The 21,013-nt window shown below is 38.4% G+C and overlaps 1 long non-coding RNA gene across 1 annotated transcript; it reads left to right on the top strand.

The window, feature by feature from the left end:
• The first annotated feature begins 462 nt into the window (after positions 1 to 462).
• LOC128633093 (uncharacterized) lies at positions 463 to 3,865 on the top strand. The gene is made up of 3 exons (XR_008396765.1): positions 463 to 1,634; positions 1,745 to 2,248; positions 2,594 to 3,865. It is a non-coding gene; the product is annotated as an uncharacterized LOC128633093 (long non-coding RNA).
• The last annotated feature ends 17,148 nt before the right edge of the window (positions 3,866 to 21,013 follow it).

Genomic DNA, 21,013 nt, shown 5'->3' with positions numbered 1-21,013 from the left:
TCCTAACCATGACACCAGTGTTATTGCTTTTCATTCAAGATTCAATTTGTAAAATACATAAATTATGACCTATTTGTTTGGAAGAATAAGCATCATTTAAGAAAAGAAGTTCTTCTAGGTTTGAGAAATGAAGGTGTTTTTGAACTTTTGGACTTTTTAAATTTAAACCACACTTTTAAAGTGAAATAGCTTAAATTGTTTGCTTAAATTGGATTCAGTAAAAATAAATTTTTGTAAAATAAAATATTTTGAAGAAGTTTGATCTAAAATATCAGTTAAAGTCAATATCAACATCACTTCATATTACGACACTGCACTTGAGCTACAGTCAGTGAAATTGTCTTATTTTTCAGTATAAATATATACAAATATTTTTTTTTTTAAATGAATAAATTAATCTGAGAACCAAACTGCAGAGGATTAATTGTATCTTATTTTTCATTCAGAAGATTTGTGACAAAGTACACAAAAAAGTCTTAACATCCAATGCATGTTTGATTTTCATGTTAATTTATATTTTAAGGCAATTTAGTTGTTTTTTGCTGTTGCATGTAACATCAGACCACTAGACGTGAAGGGTTCTAATACGATGAGGGCATTTCTATCCCCAACATGTGTAGGGTCAATCCTATCAACATTGAGCAAGATCAAGCTGGATTTTGGCATCCCCTCCAGTCTCTAATGGAGACTATTGGAGCTTATGGCAGCAGCAGCAATTGAGATGTGTTGTCAAGTGACATGTGTTTACAGACAACACATCAGTGGTCTCATATACTGACCACCAGGGAGGATTACGTCCGTGCCCCCTGATGCAACTAATTTTTTTCTGGGCATAGGGAAAGTTTTGGCAGTGAGTGCAATGTATATTCTGGGCAACTGGATTGTGGGGGCAAACATCCTGTTGAGGCAGGGGCTGAGGCACAGGGATTAGTGGCTCCATCCACAAGTGGGGGAGTCCGTATGGAGGAGATTTGGCCAAGTGGGACTGCATGTGTTCACCTTCAAGGAGACAACACACTTCCCAGGCTGGACGCCATTGTGCACATGTGGCAGAGGTCACATCCGTACGCTTTTCTTCCTATCGCACAGTTCGCAAGTTCTAGCGATAGTTCACCAAGACAGTCTACGTCTGCTGCTAGTAGCACCTTATTGACCAGCTTGAATGGCAAGTGGTACGTAAATGTGTTGTTATTTATAAGTATTCGCGCCTATGTATGATGTGTTATGTATGTGTAGAATGATTATGCTTTTATTTTACACAAAGGATCGAACTGAGGTGGTGCGGTTCCACGAGTCAGGTCGGATAACCCTGTGCTCAGTAAGTATTGTAATAGTTATTTGACGGCTATGTTTGAATGTGGTCTTATGCTGTTTATTATGTTTTTGTTTGTTTGCGTTTACTGCTCAAGGATTGTCAAATCTTGTAAACAAGATCAACGATCCAGAGTTCAGAAACCGTGTGGTGGGTGCTAGTGATCGGTGCATATCAACAGAGTCTAGAAGGAATAAGTGTAAAACAGTTACGGTCGCACAGGTACATGCGCCGACTGCCGATTGTTTGAGAGACACAGACTTAGTGACGCCTACAACGCCTCAGTGTAAGCGCTCAAGACGTTCCCCAGGACTGGCAGATGGTATGTAGTATCTCTAAAAAACAAACAAACAAACAAACAAACAAACAAAAAAGAGTGTTTTATCTTCCTAATTCGTACGTATTTCCTAATTCATGTTTACTTTATTCCAGAATCAGTTGTGAATGAACGGATGCTGCTGAACCGTGTGATATAGATTACGTTTTGAACTGGGATCACAAGTTGTTAGAATTGTGGGACACTTGTGCATTTTCCCAGGCTCATGGAGAAACGCATGCCTGACTGCGGGAGACAATGACTCTGAGGCTCTACCTTCAAACTAAGAAGCTTATAATCACGAGTCACTGGCTGTTATAGACAATAGAGCCTTATTTGAACTAATAGAAAACGGGTTCAAGACCGTCGAGGGGTGTATTGCAGACCTTGAAAAGCCTTCTGTTGTCGTCGAGGAGCGTCTGGACAGCATTGAGAAGAAGCAGAATGTTTATAATCAATCTGTGATGGAGACTTTACAGCAACACACCATCTCACATAAACATATTATAGCTACACAGAGACTCCATGCTGGGGAGAATCGCCACGTTGGTCATGACCAAAACCTGATGACAGAGTTGTTAAAACAGGTTGTACACATGCTTTAAAAAAAACTAACTCCGGTGAGTTGTACAATACGTTTTCATACATCTGTGTGTTTGCTTGAATTAATTGCTGATTCGACTTTGTTTACTGTTTGTGGTATTTAAACCCCTCATGTATCTATGCACATCAGGAAGAATTTAGTGTTATCTCCGTACTAAGCGTTTTACCCTGTTCCTCGTTTTGCTTCATAGTCTTTGATCTTGTTTCTTGTTTCTCGATACATGCTTTTGCCTTGCCTGTTTAATGCCTGTTTCTGACTATGATTTTGTCTCATGATTTGGATTTGTCTTCCTGCCTCTTTAATAAAGCTCTTATCTGCAATTGCATACATCCTAACCTCCATTACGTGATTTATGTGACAGAATACTTTGACTCACCATGGATGCAGCAGGAAGACGGCGTGGACATCATGCCAGGGAAATCAAGGAAACTGTGCCAGCCTTGGATTCAGTCCATTTTCCTCAACGCACTGCCATGAAGCTCCCAGATCCTTATGATGGGTTTTTTAGCTATCTTGAATATTTTCTTGTGGACTGCCAGTTTTATTTTGCTAGTCTAGCAGACCCCAAGCTGGAGGAGAAGGAATGGCTCAAGTTCATGTGGTCCCGGTTCTTTGTACATCCCTGCCTGCCTGCCAGGGAGTCAGGGAACTTGGGAATGTAATCCAGTTTGTGGGAATTTTTATGACACTGTTCGGGAGTCCAGAATCTAAACCCAACCTGGAACATTTTTTTTTTTGGGGGGGGGGTTCAGCCTGGCAGATAAACCTGCCTTGACATTCATCACCTATTATATGTAGGCAAAGAGGATGGCCCCCACACCAGAGCTCCAACCTGAGACCCATGAAGTGGTCTCAGCCACAGAGCTCCAGCCAGAGGTCAACATGGTGACCTCTCAAGCCCAGTTCCTGTCTGAGGTCAAAGAGACGACCTCTCAACCCCAGCTCCTGTCCGAGGTCAAAGTGATGACCTCTCAAGTCCAGTATCTTTCCGCGGTCGACGAGATGGCGTCTCATGCCAAGTTCCTGCCCAAAGTCGAAGAGACAATCTCTCCTGCCAAATTCCTGTCCGAGTTCGAAGAGACAACCTCTTAAGCCAAGTCCCTGTCTGCGGTGGACAACGTGATCTCTCACACCAAGTTCCAGTTTGAAACTGACGCCACGACCATCCAAGTTATGCTCACACCTGATATCGACGTCACGACCAACCAGGTTGTGCTCATGCCAGAGTCTGTTGACATGACCAACCAAGATCTCCTGCTGCCTGAAGCTGACGTCACGACCAACCAGGTTCTGTGAGCTAGCATTTGGCTGAATTGAGATGTCAGCCAATAAGACACTATTATTTCTGGCTGGTCTTGCCTCTGTTCACATAAAATACTATTTTAATAAAATACAACACTTTTTGATAAAAGTGTATTTTGATCAAATACAACACTTCATTCACTTAAGATATTGGTATGATAGCTTTAGGACTGCAATTGCCACAAACAGTTTTGCAATCAAGTCTCGGTCAGTGAACAGTGGATTCGCTCAACAAAACAGACTTCACGTACAAACTGTATAGACAAAATCTTCATCCTCATAGCCATCATCCATTTTTGCAGTCTGTGGGCACAGTATTCTTTCTGCAATTCTTCTGTAATGCTTCTTTCTGAGATTAAAAGTATAAAGAGAACACAGCCTGAGAATAAAAACTTTATTGCGCACAACACTGAGACTGTCAAAATAACCAAGTAGTAGGTGAAAGAGCAAATCCTCTCTCCTTTTACAAGAGTTTGTCTCATTTTTGCCAGCACACTAATGTTAGCCAGTGAAGTTTTATTGTTCTTAAAAGGTCAGTTTATGTTGCATGTTATTTCAGATCAGAACACAAACTAGCTGACCTATCAATAACTCAAGAACATGAGGCCTTGTTGAACAGAATCTCTCGAGAAAGGCTGCAGTGTTTTCCTGCCCTTCACTGTGCTTCCCGATGCTCGAAGACCAATCATAGGAAGCTATTCTCACTGAAATGGAAATAGTTGCTCCACAAAATCTTACTGTACTGTGACACAGTCACCCTCTCTGCAGCATTAACTGCAATTCTCCATGCCAATGGTAGCAGGTTACATGACTTATTTTAGGTATAGTGGTGTGTGAAAGTTTGTGAACCCTTTAGAATTTTCTATATATCTGCAAAAATTTTACCTAAAACATAATCAGATTTTCCTTAAAGTAGACAAAGAGAGCCCAATTAAACAAATGAGACAAAAATATTATACATTATCATATATTTATTGAGGAAATCTATCTAATATTACATATCTGTGAGTGGCAAAAGTATGTGAGCCTCAATGATTAGCAGTAAAATTGAAGATGAAATTAGAGTCAGGTGTTTATCAATGGGTTTACAATCAGCTGTGAGTGAGTGCCCTGTTTTATTTAAAAAACAGAGATCCGTCAACGTCTGATCTTCACAGCACATTTGTGGAAGTGTATCACAGCACGAACAAAGGAGATTTCTGAGGACCTCTGATAAAGAGTTGTTGATGCTTATCAGGCTTAAAAAGGTCACAAACCCACTTCTAAAGAGTTTGGACTCCACCCACAGTCAGACTGTCAGTCAGATCGTGTACAAATGAAGGAAATTCAAGACCATTGTTTCCCTCTCCAGGAGTGGTCGACCAACAAAGAACAATCCTAGAGTAAGACATGTAATAGTCCACGATGTCACAAAGAAACCCAAGGTAACTTCTAAGCAACCAATGCCCTCTCTCATATTGGCTAATGTTAATGTTCATGAAACATCAGGAGAACACTGAACAACAATGTTGTGCATGGCAGGGTTGCAAGGAGAAAGTCACTCCTTTCCACAAAGAACATTGCTGCCCTTCTGCAGTTTACTAAAGATCACATGACCAGAAGGCTACTGGAAAAATGTTTTGTGGACAGATGAGACCAAAATAGAACTTTTTGGTTTACATGAGAAGCGCTACATTTGGAGAAAGGAAAACACTGCATTCCAGCATAAGAACATTATTCCATTTGTGAAATATGGTGGTGGTAATATCATGGGTTGGACCTGTTTTTCTGCATCTGGCCCAGGACTGCTTGCCATCATGGAACAGTGAATTCTGAATTATACTAGCAAATTCTAAAGGAAAATGTCAGAACATCTGTCCGTGAACTGAATCACAACAGAAAGGGAGTCATGCAGCAAGACAACGACCCTAAACACACAAGTCTCTCTGACAAAGAATGATTAAAGAAGAATAAAGTTAATATTTTGGAATGGCCAATAGAAATGTTGTTGAAGAACCTGAAGCAAGCAATTCACGTGACCCACCAACATCTCAGAATTGGCTAAAATTCCTCCAAGCCAATGTGTAGGACTAATGATCAGTTAGCAGAAATGTTTAGTTGTAGTTATTGCCACACACAGGGGTCACCCCAGATACTGAAAGCAAATGTTCACATACTTTAGTCACTCACAGATATGTAATATTTGATCATTTCCCTCATAGAATTAATTACCAAGTATAGTGTTTTTTGTCTCATTTGTTTAACTGGGTTCTTGTTATCTATTTTTTAAATATGGTTTTAGGTCATATTTATGCAGAAATGTAGAAAATTCTGAAGGGTTGACAAACTTTTAAGCACCACTGCTGATAATTAAATGTTAACTTTTTAATCAGCAATCCAGTCTTTGTTTATTGTGCCTTAGAATTAATGTGTTCCTCATGCATATCTTTGCAGGTTTGTAATTGACTTTTGGGTCTTACAGGATAACATCTGGATAACTGAGAATTTTACAGAATAAAACCATAGTGGGCTCCACACAAGAAGGCTGAGTCTAATTACACACACCACACCAGCTGCAAAAGAAACTGAACCAATGAGGCAACAAAACCACACCAGTTAAGAAACCACATTACCTGACTGAAATGCATACTATTTAGAATTACAAATACATTGTCTCCCAGCATTCATGTGGTATTTCAGTGCCTACAGGGATAAGTATTATGTCCCTGTAAAATTCCTTCAGAAGGCTTTGAGTCCCATCACCATACTGTTTTTTTATTATTATTATTACTTTTTTGTTGAAGCTGTATGTTTACTCATAGCATATTTACTATTCATATCACGTGACACAAAAGCAACATAAATGGAATCTACCATCTGTACAGGTTCATAACAAGAACTAAATAGATGAGACAGCAGATTTATTGTTTTCATGCTCATATTTATAAAAAAAACAAAAAAAAAACATTGTTGCTTGAACAAATATGTTTTTGGGTGAGTAATAAATACAAACATTTTAAAATGAGATTCCAAACTGCCAGAAATATTCTACACAAAACACAAGAATATAGAATGTCTATTCTTTTTTCCCTACCTACCTAGCTAGAAACAGGAAAAATAGCACTGACTTAATAAATGGCATATAAGACAATCTTTCATAGGTGGTGTATTTTAGTTTTAATGAAAAATATATTTTTTTTCTGATATTTTTGGTGTGTTTAACACATTTCTTCTGTTTTTGTGCATACAGAGGGGAAATATGAATTGGACACGTCAACATTTTTTTTCAGTAAATATATTTCCAATGAGGCTATTCACATGAAATTTTCACCAAACATCAGTATTAACTCAAGAAATCCACAAATATAAAGAATTCACAACATTAATATCCATAAATAAACTTATGAGTAATAAAATGGAATGACACAGGAAAAAAGTATTGAACACGGTAACTTAAATTTATTTAATACTTAGTGGAGAAGCCTTGTTTGTAATGACGCTTCAAGATGCTTCCTGTATGAATAAATTAATTGGCCACAGTATTCAGATGTAATTTTGGCCCATTCTTCTACACATATTGTCTTTAAATCTTGTTCAGTTGGATTCGAGTCAGGTGATTGACTGGTCCATTCTAACACCTTGATTTTTTTTCTCTGAAACCAACTGAGAGTTTCCTTTGCTGTATGCCTTGGATCGTTGTCCTGCTGGAAGTCCACCCACGTCTCATCATCATTCTGGTGGATGGCAGCAGATTCTTTTCAAGAATCTCCCGGTAAAGGGCTCCATTCATCGTTCCTTCAATTATATGAAGTTTGCCAGTATCATGTGATGAAAAACAGCCCCACACCTGCTTCCACCTCCAAACTTCACTGTTGGTATAGTGTTTTAAGGGTGACGTGCAGTGCCATTTCTTCTCCAAGCATGGTGTGATCTGACCAGACTACACTCTCCCAGTATTTCATAGGCTTGTCCAAATGAGCTGTAGCAAATGATAAACAAGCTTCGACATGCCTTCTTTAGTAATGGAGTCTTGTGGGGTGAGTGTGAGCAGTGGAATGCATTGCCTATTGTTTTTTCTGTGACGATGGCACCTGCTGTCTCCAAGTGTTTCTGGAGCTCTTTCTGAGTGGTCATTGGCTCTTGGGCTACTCTTCTGACTATTCTTCTGACTCCCTGCTCAGAAATCTTCCGAGGAGCTCCTGTGCGTGGTCGGTTGATGATGAAGTGATATTGCTTCCACTTGTGGATAATGGCCCCAATGGTGCTTACTGGAAGATTCAGAGGTTTTTAAATATGTCTGTATCCAATTCCATCAAGATGTTTTGCAACAATAAGGTTTCTTGTGTGACACCTTGGTAATGGAAAGCCTTTTTATAAACCTTCAATTTACTAACTCAGCTGATATTAATTTGCACAGATAGGGGGTATAAATACTTATGGATTACACTTGGTTCCTTGTCTTAATTGTCGTACCTTGGAGAACTGCTTCTTCTTAGTGTGTTCAATACATTTTCCTGTATCATTCCACTTTATTACACATAACTTCATTTATGGAATTTAATGTTGTGAATTCTTTATATTTCCAGATTTTTTTTTAGTTAATACCGATGTCTGATGGAAAAAAAATCATATGAATAGCCTCATTGGAAATATATTTACAAATCAGACCAGAGATTCTCCTCATACTCATTTGTCTGCTAAAGTTCAAACGAGTTTGAAGCATGTGGAAATGTTTTCTGCAACAATATCAGATTCTGCACTATACTACTGCACCCTGCAGCCCACAATGACAGGAAATCCAACTGCACTGTAAAAAACCTAAACATACCTCACACATGAAAGTGTTGAAGAATAACCAGAAGAAGAATAGACAGAAAACTATGCATAGGGATTGTCTAGCTCACGCTCATCCTTTTTCCTCATTATGGTCTTGTTAAGAAGTTGAAGAAGTGAGTTCAAGACATTATGCTCTCATGAGCATAGAACTGTAAGTCTCTGACTTTAGAATAAATTAGAATGAATTAACTTTCCCCACACTTTGCCATTATTAAAGTAACAGAATGATGATGATGATGACAGAAAATATACATTTGGAAGAAGATTTCATAATATGTGTCCTGCTGTGCTCTTCTTCTACTGTCCACATTCATCTTACAATTGTGAGTACACAGAATTCAGTGTTGTGTCACAACTTGTACAATGCACAAACAGCACTGAATGCTTTAATTAGGGTGTTAGGCAGAGGAGCCTCCATGTGGAGTAACTGCACTGGGCAAAGAAAATCAGTTGATGAGACACTCATCACTCATAAAAACATGTACCACCTGTCTGTACCTTGTGAGCACAAAAAACTCTAATTACATTATTATGTCATTATGCTGATATGATTGGCAGTAAGTGGGATGAGAGCTCCTTTTAATCAGTTTACCCGCAATTGCACTTTTCTACTACTAGAGGTTCTTGCATAAGCATGATCAGATGTTTGTGTAAATATACACACCTCCTCATACACAAGAAGAACTTGATAAATTACATTTCTATATATAGAGACATATATATGCACAGTTTCCACACATTATGCACACGCGAGGTTTATAAATGAGACTGCAGGTGGGTTGGAAGCAGGAAAATTACTGCAAGACAGGAATGGTGCTGAAAATTCTTGGCAGCTTTGTAAATAGTCTTAAGTAGGGAGCTGTGTATTACTAATGTAGGGAATTTAGCCCGCGGTGGGCGGAGCACAGACACACAGGAGGCCGTTTCAGGGTTGCTCGTGGAGGAATCTTTATTTAAGACGGATGGCGAGGGGAGTGCGGGCGCGCGTGTGTTTGTTGAAGTCCGAGGGGGAAAAAAAAGGGAATAAAAAATCACACAGCAGCCGTTAGTGGACATGTACGTGTTGCAAAATATCGCTTAACACACGCCAGCTACTTCCGCACACGCTCAGAGATCCTCCTCTTCTCTTGTGCGTGGAATATCGCCCTTTTATCGCCCGCTGGATGGTGGATTTTTTTCAGCCTGGCGCACCATTCATGAGCCGTGTGTGTGTCTCCCCACTTGCATCACTGAGCTTTGCATCACTCATGACACTGTCAGCAGTTCATCAGTTGTCCTTCATTGGACCACTTTTTGTAGGTATTAACCACTGAATACATGTCATGAATACCTGCCATTTTGGAGATGCTCTGGCCCAGTAGCTGATATTAGTCTATACCTCTTTTTCAGCAATATTATCAGAAAATTTAGCAAAATGTGGATGTTAACAGAATTAACATACAAAATTAACTGTATTATCTATATATAATAATTGTTTCAATTAAATTATTAAATAATGGACTGTTACTCTACCATTGTAATTTCAAATTAAATGAGGGCAGAATTTACATGACTACACCTAAGAAAAAGTGGGTGGAGCTAGATGTGGAGAGATACAGTTGAGACAGATTCACAAAGATGCTGCCAATTACATCTACTGCAAGAGAGACGCTCACAGCAATCATGTTACTCTTCTTCATTTTTATAGTTGTTAAAAACTTTGGTAAGTCATTTATATTATACACACATTTTAGCTGGATGCTGGAGATTTGTCGATTTAATTTTTACTAAAAAAAAAATCAATGAAAATAGAAATATTTATGTTGTTGCAATATCTTTACAGCTACTGTTGACAGCAGCATTACACCAGATCAAGCCATCATATCTTCAAGTGAAGGCAGCATCACCACACTGACCTGCACATATAATCAATCAGCTGACTATATCCATTGGTATCGACAAAAGCCTCAATCAGGACCAGAGTTTCTGCTGCTAATTATTGTATCTTCAAATAGTGTCATTAATGCTAAACAACCTGACCCAAGACTGTCTATCAGACTTCGTAAGGAAAAGAAAGTAGATCTGGAGATCTTTCCTGCTGCAGTATCAGACTCTGCACTGTACTACTGTGCCCTGCAGCCCACAGTGATAGAAAACTCTAACAGACTGTACAAAAAGTGAAGGTTTTTTTTGTTTGTTTGTTTGTTTTTTTCTTCTCAGGAGGGGGAGCTGTTTGCCTGTTTTATTCAAATACAGCTTTCTTTCTTAGTTAGTTTGTGTGTTTTGCTTTGAATATCTACAACAATCTTCCTCCTTATTCCTATGTTGGTAATGGCTATTGGTTGAACAAATCAATGAAAAAAAAAAAACCTTTTTCAAAAAAATTCTTACACTTACACTATGAAGAGTATAATAACCTTACTATGACGTTAAATAATTTAATTTGATCATTCTTAATTTAACACTATGATTTCTACCCTCATTATTTAACAGCTAATAAAACAGCTCTTTATCCCACACACTGATGCTAGCGGTCAGCTTTCTCATGTAGCTGTCTGCTCCTCCTATTTTTCAGTCCTTAAAGGTGCGTTTGTGTTGTTCAGTCATGTGAAAAAATAAGTACACCCCATGGGAATGATTGGTTTTTTTAACATATTTGAACAAGCAAACATTTGATCATCTTTGAAACATTGCCTATTAATGAAGTTGATATACTTGAACAAAACCACAAGGAAAATTACCTTTTTCAATAATTTATTAATTATTATAAAATAAAGATAACAGAAATATAATTCTATGTGATATTCTTCTGTGGAAAAAGTAAATACATCCTTGGCCTCAGAAGCTACTACTGACCTCTTTAGCAGAAATGACTTCTAGTTGGTGTTTTACATAATTGTCCACCAGGCTTTCTGTAATTTTTGACCACTCTTCCATGCAATATTCTTTCAGTTGCAAGATGTTTGGGGTTTTTCTTGCATGTACTGCCTGTTTCAAATCCTCCACAACATTTAAATGGGATTCAAATCTATTCTATAACCCTCCATTTCTTCTTTTTGAGCCATTCTTTGGTGGATTTGCTAGTGTACTTAGGATTATTGTCCTGTTGAAAGGTCTACTTTCAGTTCAACTTCAACTTTCGGACAGATGACCTCATATTATCTTCAAGCATTCTTTGATATGATGCAAAATGCATAGTTGAATCAATGAATGCAAGCTGTCCAGTCCCTGAGGAAGTGAAGCAACCCCAAACCAAACATTTCCACCACCGTGCTGCTCAGATGGTATGAGGTGCTTCTCCTGAAAAGCTGTTTTTGGTCTGTAGGTCAAATTTGTGCAATATCTTTCTGATTATAGAAGCATGCACTTTGACACCAACAGTTGCAAGACTTACTAACAGATCCTGTGATGAAATGTTGGGGTTCTTGTAGACTTCTTTTTGCAACAGACATCCTGCTGTTCGGATGAATTTGCTAGTCCTGGACAAATAGGCTGCCATTTGAAATCTGCACCATTTGTAGATTATTTTCCATACAGTGGAATGATGCATTTCAAATAATTTGGAGATCTTTTTAAATCCCTTGCCAGACTCATAGGCATCCATAACTTTTTTTTTTTCTGAAGGCCTTACAGAACTCTTTAGATCTTGGCATGATGACGCCATACAAATAGCATAGCAAAGCGAACACCAGACACTAAATAACAGAGGTATAAATAAGACAGGTTCCACCTTCACTTCATAGCAGGTTCTAATCAATGGCACCCAATCTTGAACACCTGATACTAATGTTATGGATTTGAAGGTGTGATAATTGTAGGGGTTTACTTACTTTTTTCCATGTAACTGATCTGAATTTTTGTTAATTTTCAGTTTTACAAAATTTTTATTTTGTGAAAATTACTACAAAATGTCATTTTTATGTGTCATTTGATAGAGTGTATCAAATAGGCACTGTTTTAAAGAGGATCAAATGTTTGTTTGTCCAAATGTCCAAAGAGTACAGTTCAGTTAACGCAGAAGTAAAATTGGCCGCATAGGAAATAACGGCTATTGTAAAAACCTCCCTCACTCACTCGCACTAGCGCTGGCTCAGGCTCCACTCGTGGATGCCCGGGTGAACTCGAGACAACAGGGAAGGATCTGGCTTTTTTGAATGCCGCCATATGCCGGCCCCCCTAATTACCTGCCGTCGATGGAAAGAGGTAGCTTGCAAGTGCCTCCACCACCTTCAGCATAGCTAAATAGTTCATTCCCCACAATGGCTGAATAATCCAACATCGTGGGTTTATAAATATGCGACCATGCTGCTTGCTTACCTTGGATATGTAGGCAGAAGCACAAGATGTTTCCAGCACGATTCTTCGCTCCAGCAGCAGGGCCTGCTTGTCAAGTAGGCCGCGGATCTGTTTCTCCACATCCTCCAGTTCCAGCAGCACCATGTGCAACTCGAGTGAATCCTCATCTGCACTAAAATGCGGAGAAACAACAGACATATTTGCTTTAAAATTTAAAAAAAAAAAAAAAAAAAAAAAAAAACGTGGTAAATGAGATAAATGTGGAACATAAACAAGGCTAGCGGTAAGGTGATGCTAGCGGGCTACAAGCTAGTCACGGAAGTTTGTAAGAACGAATCAAACTTAGCAACAGCGCAACGTTACGATTGTTTTATCTACAGTAGTATCAATTATATTTGTAAATGTCGCAAAGAAATAATCCATCCATCCATCTTCTACCACTTCCTCATTCTTTAGGGTTGCAGGGGAACCTGGAGCCTATCCCAGGTAGCATCGGGCACAAGGCAGGGTACACCCTGGAGAGGGTGCCAGTCCATCGTAGGCAAAGAAATAATGTAAGGTAATATATATATATATATATATATATATATATATATATATATATATATATATATACACAATCACCAATATTTGTGTATATATATATATATATATATATATATATATATATATATATATATATATATATATATATATATATATATATATGTATATATATATATTTATATATATATATATATATATATATATATATATATATATATATATATATATACACACAATCACAGTTACACAATCACCAATATTCCCAAGATTTGACGACTGCAAACGGTGTTGCTTTTTGCGGTCAACATAGGTTTAAATTCCTCATATTTCCACATAATTTCTTGCTCTTCAACCAGAAGTATGCCCACATACTTTTTCCCATGTTGAACACAATTGGCTGTTTTCAACAAACGTCTTGTTTTATGTGCAGACGCACGCTGAATAAACCTTGATTCAGGGTTAAAACCTGGGTTGACTGAGAAAGTTGATAATCGGCATCATGAAACATGTTAAACTTAATTAACCCGGATTAGATTTAATTGGGTTTGTAAACTCAAAACTTACTCTGCAACTGTGAGTTTGTTCAACTAATATGATATATAATATAATATATATATAATATAATATAGATATATAATATAATATGTCGTAAACAGCACGTACTGGTTCATCTCTGAGGCATGACTCCTCCACAAGATCTTCAAAGAATGCCCAGGATTCTGGGCCGCCGTACACCCTCATGACCAGTCCCACAAACAGATTGACACTTTCCAGTCCCCAAGATCCCATGGCTGCTAAACGTTGTGTCCACTGGTGTGCTGGGCCACAAAACTGGCTGGACTTGGGGTCCGTCTCCTCCGTCTTTCTCCTTCTTCCATGATTAGGTAAAGTATTCTGTCACGCCCTGAGATGTAATGGAGTTGAGTACGGAAGCAAGCGCAGGTAAAAACGTTTTATTAAAGGAGAAAGGCAGACATGTGCAAATTGCAAAACAGAGGCGTAATGGGTCAGACGATTGGCAAACAGGCATATACTGGGTTAGGCAGAAATCCAAAACGAGGTCACAATAAACAAGGTCAAAACACAAAGCATGAAACGGGAACTGGGAAATGAGATCTGGGAAACAAAAGTGTGGAAATGAGAAAACTAAACTTCGTTAAACTAAACTATCTATCTCTCTAACCATCATGGTATCTTTGAATGAATCTAACTACGTAATACTCCGCGAGGTGTACAGGGAAGCACGAGGTATTTATCATGAACATAGTCAGTGTTAAGTGCTGACAGCTGAAAACAATCAGGAGATACCCTTGAACAACAACTAATGACAAAACAGGGAGGAGACAGAACAGAAACAAAACAAACGCACATATCCATAGTCAACAATGTCACAGTTATCAAAATTCAAAGAGCGTGCGCTCACTGAGCACTTGCGCACCTGGCTCGTGCACGTGCTTTCCCTCCGGCACTCCAATCGTGCTGCCAGCTGTAGCTATGACTAAAGGGGAGATAATGACAGGTGTTTATTATTTTGTATTATGTAAAATTATGTAGAATACAAGTGGCTGGACATTCCAGTTCATCTGTTCTCCTCCAGTCACGCTGAAATTTTAGAGGCTTGTATCCTTTTTTAATGCATGTCTTTGTGTCCAGTTGTTCGAATGGATAAAGCAGATATTGCTGAATGCTGTGAATATTCCTTCTCCAAAGAAGTTGGAATTGTTACCAAGCAGTTTTACTTGTATTTACTTGTGTTTTGGTTGACAAGTTTGTTATTGCTGCAATAACACATTGGAAGTGTTACCTTGCAAGGTTTTGACAACAATAAAATACACTGGAATATTGAAATGTATTGTTTAATTTCTTCCCTTCCAATTGTGTTGAAACAGAATGTATTTAATACAATAATCTCAAAATCAATATAGAATAATTAATTAAATTACAAGAAATTACATTACTTATATTAACAAATAATTTTAAATAGTGATAAATGTTATATTTGTAATTTGTTATATATTTTTGTATGTTTAACGAAAATATTTATTTTATACAACTTAGTCTCCAGAAAAGACAAAAGTTGTGAACTAATGATTTTGAGTGTAGACCACTGTGGGAATAAATTTAAGACACAGGAAAACATGAGGGTAACAGAATATGTAGTTTATTGTGAATTACTCTCATACACATATTCTGTTGAGGGAATAGGTCTTGTAGGAGAATAATTTGTAGGTGAATGGTCCTATGATGTGTTTGTAGCAAAGCTACTATCATCATCAGAGGAAAGAATAAATGGGCCCTCCACAGGAAGAAGTTGAGCTTCAGTTTGAGTGGAAGCATGAACATAAGTTACCGATGGAATGGATACGATAAGCAGGAGAATAAGGAAACCCGGTGGGTACAGGTGAGGAGCAGAGACGTTCCAGTAGAGCTGTAACATCGATGGCCAAACAAGCCAGTTGATGGCGTATATATTCACCCAGGCCTGTGAAATTGAGCAGCCGAGAGAGAGAAAGTCCAGCTGCAGGTAGGCATTGATCAGCTGGATGGAGATCAGAGAGAAAGGACAAAAAATTAGATAAAACATTAGTGGTAACACTTAAAATATATTCACATAAATACATGTACAAACACATGAAAAGAATATAGGAAACAGGTATCAATACATGACATGGAAAAAGCATAAAATTGAAAAACACACTCATACGATGTTTGTGTTCACAGCCCCTCAGGTCCCAAGGCAGGCATTGTCCAAGTGATAACAGGCTCCTCAAGGCACTCATGCTTTCAGCTCACGCGTCAGGTTTCAGTTTCCTGCTCCAGCACAATGTGCGAGGAGAAATCAGGACAATAAAAAAAATTGCTTCAATAAATCTAAGAAAAAAAGAATTCTAGGCTTAGACAGCAGGGGTGACACAAGGTTGTTACAAATGAATAAATGACGCTGTGTTTCATGCCATCTGATGAGCTTGTTTACATACAAGTAGACTGATTAAAAATTTGTCTATCTCATTTCTTGTTTCTTTTCCAGTTATATATTTTCCAGAGACATTTCTATGGCTTTAGAACATCAGCCATCAACCACAATAATTAGGGTTTCATTTGTATGAGGAGTTGTTAGTTCCTCTACAAGCTAGTTGGTTGGTTGGTCAACTGGTCATTATCGCCTTCTGGCACCGATCACTGGCTTCTGAAGATCATGCTGTCAGGTTCACCAGGACAGAAACATGGACCCAATGGACAGTGTGGATCAGAACTTCAGGAAACACTCTGTTCTACAGTTTTACAGCATTATAGCTATAGCATTACTGCTACATTTTGTTTATTTGGTCTATTCTAGTTTGATGAAATCTGAAATAAAACTCACAAATAAAAACACAAAGGCAAACTACATTTAGCTGACTTTTTAAATGGTAAATTCGATAATTTTAGAAATTAGTTTAAATGTAAATGGTGCATTGGTTCCACTAGATTCAGAGACACCACTGAACATGTGTAATTAAATTACTGAGTGTCTTAGTTGTGTAGTAATTATTATTATTTTTTAGATTGTTCAGTAATGTGTAATTAAATTATTGATTGTTTTAGTTGGTAATTTAATCATTGTATAATAATAATTTCAATGATTGCATGATTTAAACTATCTTATTGTGACTATTAGCTTTCATTAGCAGTTCATCCTTCTAGTGTGTGTTCACTTAAAATATACAGTATTTAGGCCAGGTTCCCTAACTGAGGCTGAATGTTAAGCCAGGATGCTGAAGTCAGAATCAAGAATCTTTCAGCAACATTGGTGACACTGTGATGTGATGCTATGGGGTGGAGCTTCAGGAATCTTTATGATGCTAATATATCAGACTACAGAAAGAATATTTTCATTTTCTGAGACCATTCATCATGTTCACTGTTATATTAACATGTATGTGGCTTTCACTGGGTGAGTTTACATTTTTGTTACTGCAAAAATACTAAGTTCTGAATTAGGGATGAGTTAGTCTGTGTTTATGATTGAATGAATATGATTTATTCAACACATTATTATTCTTTTTTATTTAAAAAACAATATATTCTCTTCTCTACGACAGGTGACTCCATGGCAGATCCAATAAGGCCACTTGTTAGTCACAACGTTGTAGACGAAGGTGATAATGTTACTCTGTCCTGCAGCTACAAAGGCTTCACTGAAAACATATATAATGTGCAATGGTACAGGCAATATCCAAAATCTAAACCCGACTTCCTTCTTTATATTACTCCAAGTGGAGAGCTAAGTCTCAACATCCCACCACGAATGTCTGCTAAAGTTAATGAAGATAAACAAGTGGATCTGCTCATTTTCTCCACTGCTGTATCAGACTCTGCACTATACTACTGTGCTCTGAAGCCCACATTGACAGGAAATCCAACTGTGCTGTACAAAAACTTTGACACAGTTTTGTTATATTGAAGCAGTTTTGCCAATAATTTTGAGGAATGTACACGCTATTTTGGGGGACGTCTCTGTCTTTCTCTCTCATGATGTATAAAGAATGTATATTATTGACACTTGATATTGACAGAATTGAGTTAGTTATGTGAAAAAATAAGTACACCCCATGGAAACTGTTGGTGTTTTTTTTTGGACATATTTGGACAAGCAAACATTTGATCCTCTTTAAAACAGTGCCTATTAATAAAGTTGATACACTCCATCAAATGACACATAAAATTGACAGTCTGTAGTAATTTCCACAATTTTATTAATTAAAAAAAAAAAAAGATCAGTCACATGGAAGAAGTAACTACACCCCTACATTTATCACCTTCAAATCCATAAAATTAGAATCATGTGTTCAAGATTGGGTGCCAGTGATTAGAACCTGCTTAGAGAGTGCATCTTATTTATATCTAGTGTTTGGTGTTCCCTTTGTTACTGACGTGTGTGGTGTCATCATGCAAACATCTAAAGAGTTCTGTAAGGCCTTCAGAAATAAAGGTTGTGGATAGCCGTGGCTGGGGGAGGCCCTACAGTAGTACTGGGGGATAACTGCCCAAACATCTGGGGGATAACTGCCCTGATACGTCCCTGATACATCCCTGCACGCCACCTTAAGAGCCACTCCTCCTTTGTCTGCTTGGCCTTTATGACTATTTTCAGATCAGGCCTATTAGCAGGCTGCGACTGTGGCCAACCATTTCCCCTGGCTCTCCACAGGGGGAGGCGGACCACCACACTCGCCTTTGTGCCTCCCTCGCACTAGTGCTGGCCCAGGCTCCACTTGTGGATGATTGGAGGGACTCGACACGAGAGGGCTGCCACATAAGCCTTGCCCACCAGTACCAAGTAAAAGAAGGCCCCCCTAAATTATCTGCCATCGATGGAGAGAGGTATAGCTAAACGGCATAGCTAAACAGCCATACTGTTCATTCCCCACGATGGCCATATAATCTGACATCCTGGGTTTACAAATATGGCTTATGTGTGGTTGTCCCCAGAAGCGTGATATTTCGTCATGCACTTCTGGAAAAAAAAGTGGAGTTTTCTGAGGTGCGAGGAAGATTTATTTTGACTGTGGAGAAAAAAGCTCGTCCAGCATTACTAATCACTTCAAGCAACTATTTATATGCTTGAGAGCTGCTTTCCATTTTTGGCACACCCTTCTGGCTCCTCAGAGTCAGAGAGGCATTTTTTTTTGGCTTTCCATAGCAGAAGGAGGAGCCGTGAATTGAGCTCCAAAATCGGGCAGAGAGTGGGACCCAGAAAAGAGAGCAAGAGATAGAGCAGCGTTTGTCTCTGGCTCCTCGTCCAGATCCATTCGATATCCCCAGGACTTGAGCCGGCTAGCTGATATGGCAGTGGCTGGCCCAGATACTCGAGGTTCTGAAACCCAACTCCCTTTGGCAGAGAAGAGAGAGAACCACAAGTTGTAATGCATTCACAGTAACACAGTCAGCTGCCCTGGCATGCTCCGTCCCTAGTCACTTCACACAGAAAGTGTGCCCCATGATGAAACGGGAGCAAGGCATAACACACTTATGTACTTACGCACATAGTACTTATGTAACTTCTGTAAAGTTGCTTTGTGACAATGTCCAATGCTAAAAGCACTGCACACATATTATTGAATTGAATTACAATGAAGACAGCTACAGTAAACACCTTGGCAGAGCATCAGCAGGGCCCAGTGTCTGGTGATGTCTGTGGGTTCCAGACTTCAGTCACTGACTGAAAAGAATTTGGAACCAAGTATTTAAAATGATTAGTTTATTATTTATGATTATTTAGTTTGACCAACTACTTTTGATCCCTTAAAAGAGGACCACATATACACCTATATGTAAGCTAATTTTTATTAGTTAATATGCTGTGTGGGGCGCATGGTGGCTTAGTGGTTAGCACATTTGCCTCACACCTCCAGGGTTGGGGGTTCAATCCCATGTGTGTACAGAGTTTGCATGTTCTCCCCATGCTGCGGGGGTTTCCTCCGTACTCTGGTTTCCTCCCCCAATCCAAAGTCATGCGTGGTAGGCTGATTGGTGTGTCCGTCGTATGTGTTTGTGTGCCCTGTGATGGATTGGTACCCTGCCTCGTTCCCGATGCTCCCTGGGATAGGCTCCAGGTTTCCCTGTGACCCTGAAAAGGAGTAAGCGGTATAGAAGATGGATGGAATATGCTGTGTGTATTTTTTTTTTTGGTAAACACAAGGTGGCACTGTCAGTTACCTTATTGTGGGCCAAGTACTTCAGCGTCATACAACCCTGCTCCTCCAGAGATCCTGCCTTCTCTAGCACAATAAAATAATATAGATAGATAGACAGACAGACAGACAGACAGACAGACAGTATTTGTTTATATAATAAACCTTGCCCTGGTTATTCTTATTAAGACCAATGTAACCTTATGCAATTGATTTTGACACTGAGCTCCTCTGTATCACTGCTTTAGACTCTCTTCTGATGGTACTTTGAACAAAGGAATATTTTAACTTTTGATTTCAATACAAAAATGTAATTAAATTTCAAACCTTTTGAATTAAAGCTGAAAGTCTACACATTCATTTCACATCCATTGTGCTGGCATACAGAGTCAAAATTAATAAGACCTGACTTACTTAATATTGTGTTTAACAGCAAATTTACACTGTTACACAAGCTGTACACTCACTACTTTACATTGTAGCAAAGTGTCATTTCTTCAGTGTTGTCACATGAAAAGATATCATCAAATATTTACACAAGTGTGAGGGGTGTACTCACTTTTGTGAGATACTGTATATGTACATGTATATATGTATATTTTTACTGGCTACAAAGTTTTATCATGCGTTGTACCTCAGGTGGGGCCAAACCACCTAATATAGAGACACCACTGATTCAAAATTTATTTAAAATAATAATTATTAAGTTATTACATCAGTTTCCTGCTTAGACTTTGAGTTTGGTTAAAATGGTCTCATGACAGGTTCCCCATGTGAGTCTGAATGTAAAACCAGAATGCAGCAGAAACTCGACAGTGTGTCTGTAACATTGGTGACACTTTCATGTGATGCTGTGGGGTGGAGCTTCATGAAGTTTTATGATGTTAACATATTAGAATACAAAAGGTGTCAGAATATTTTCATTCAGCTAAGATCATCATGTTCAATGTTATATTTGTGTGTCTCTGGCTTTTACTAGGTGAGTCAACATTGTTTTATTTCAGAAATATTGAGTGTTGAATTAGTGATTAATTTATCTGTGTGCTGTTAAGAATGTAATGCCAAATGTAATTCTGGTTTGATTATTTCATGATTTTTAAAACATGTCTTCTCTTCTCTATGACAGGTGACTCCATGGCAGATTCAATAGAGTCACTTTTCATTCATAA

The sequence above is a fragment of the Ictalurus punctatus genome, chromosome 7 (genome assembly GCF_001660625.3).
Source record: "Ictalurus punctatus breed USDA103 chromosome 7, Coco_2.0, whole genome shotgun sequence".
Taxonomy (NCBI): domain Eukaryota; kingdom Metazoa; phylum Chordata; class Actinopteri; order Siluriformes; family Ictaluridae; genus Ictalurus; species Ictalurus punctatus.
This window is presented reverse-complemented; position numbering and strand designations above follow the sequence as displayed.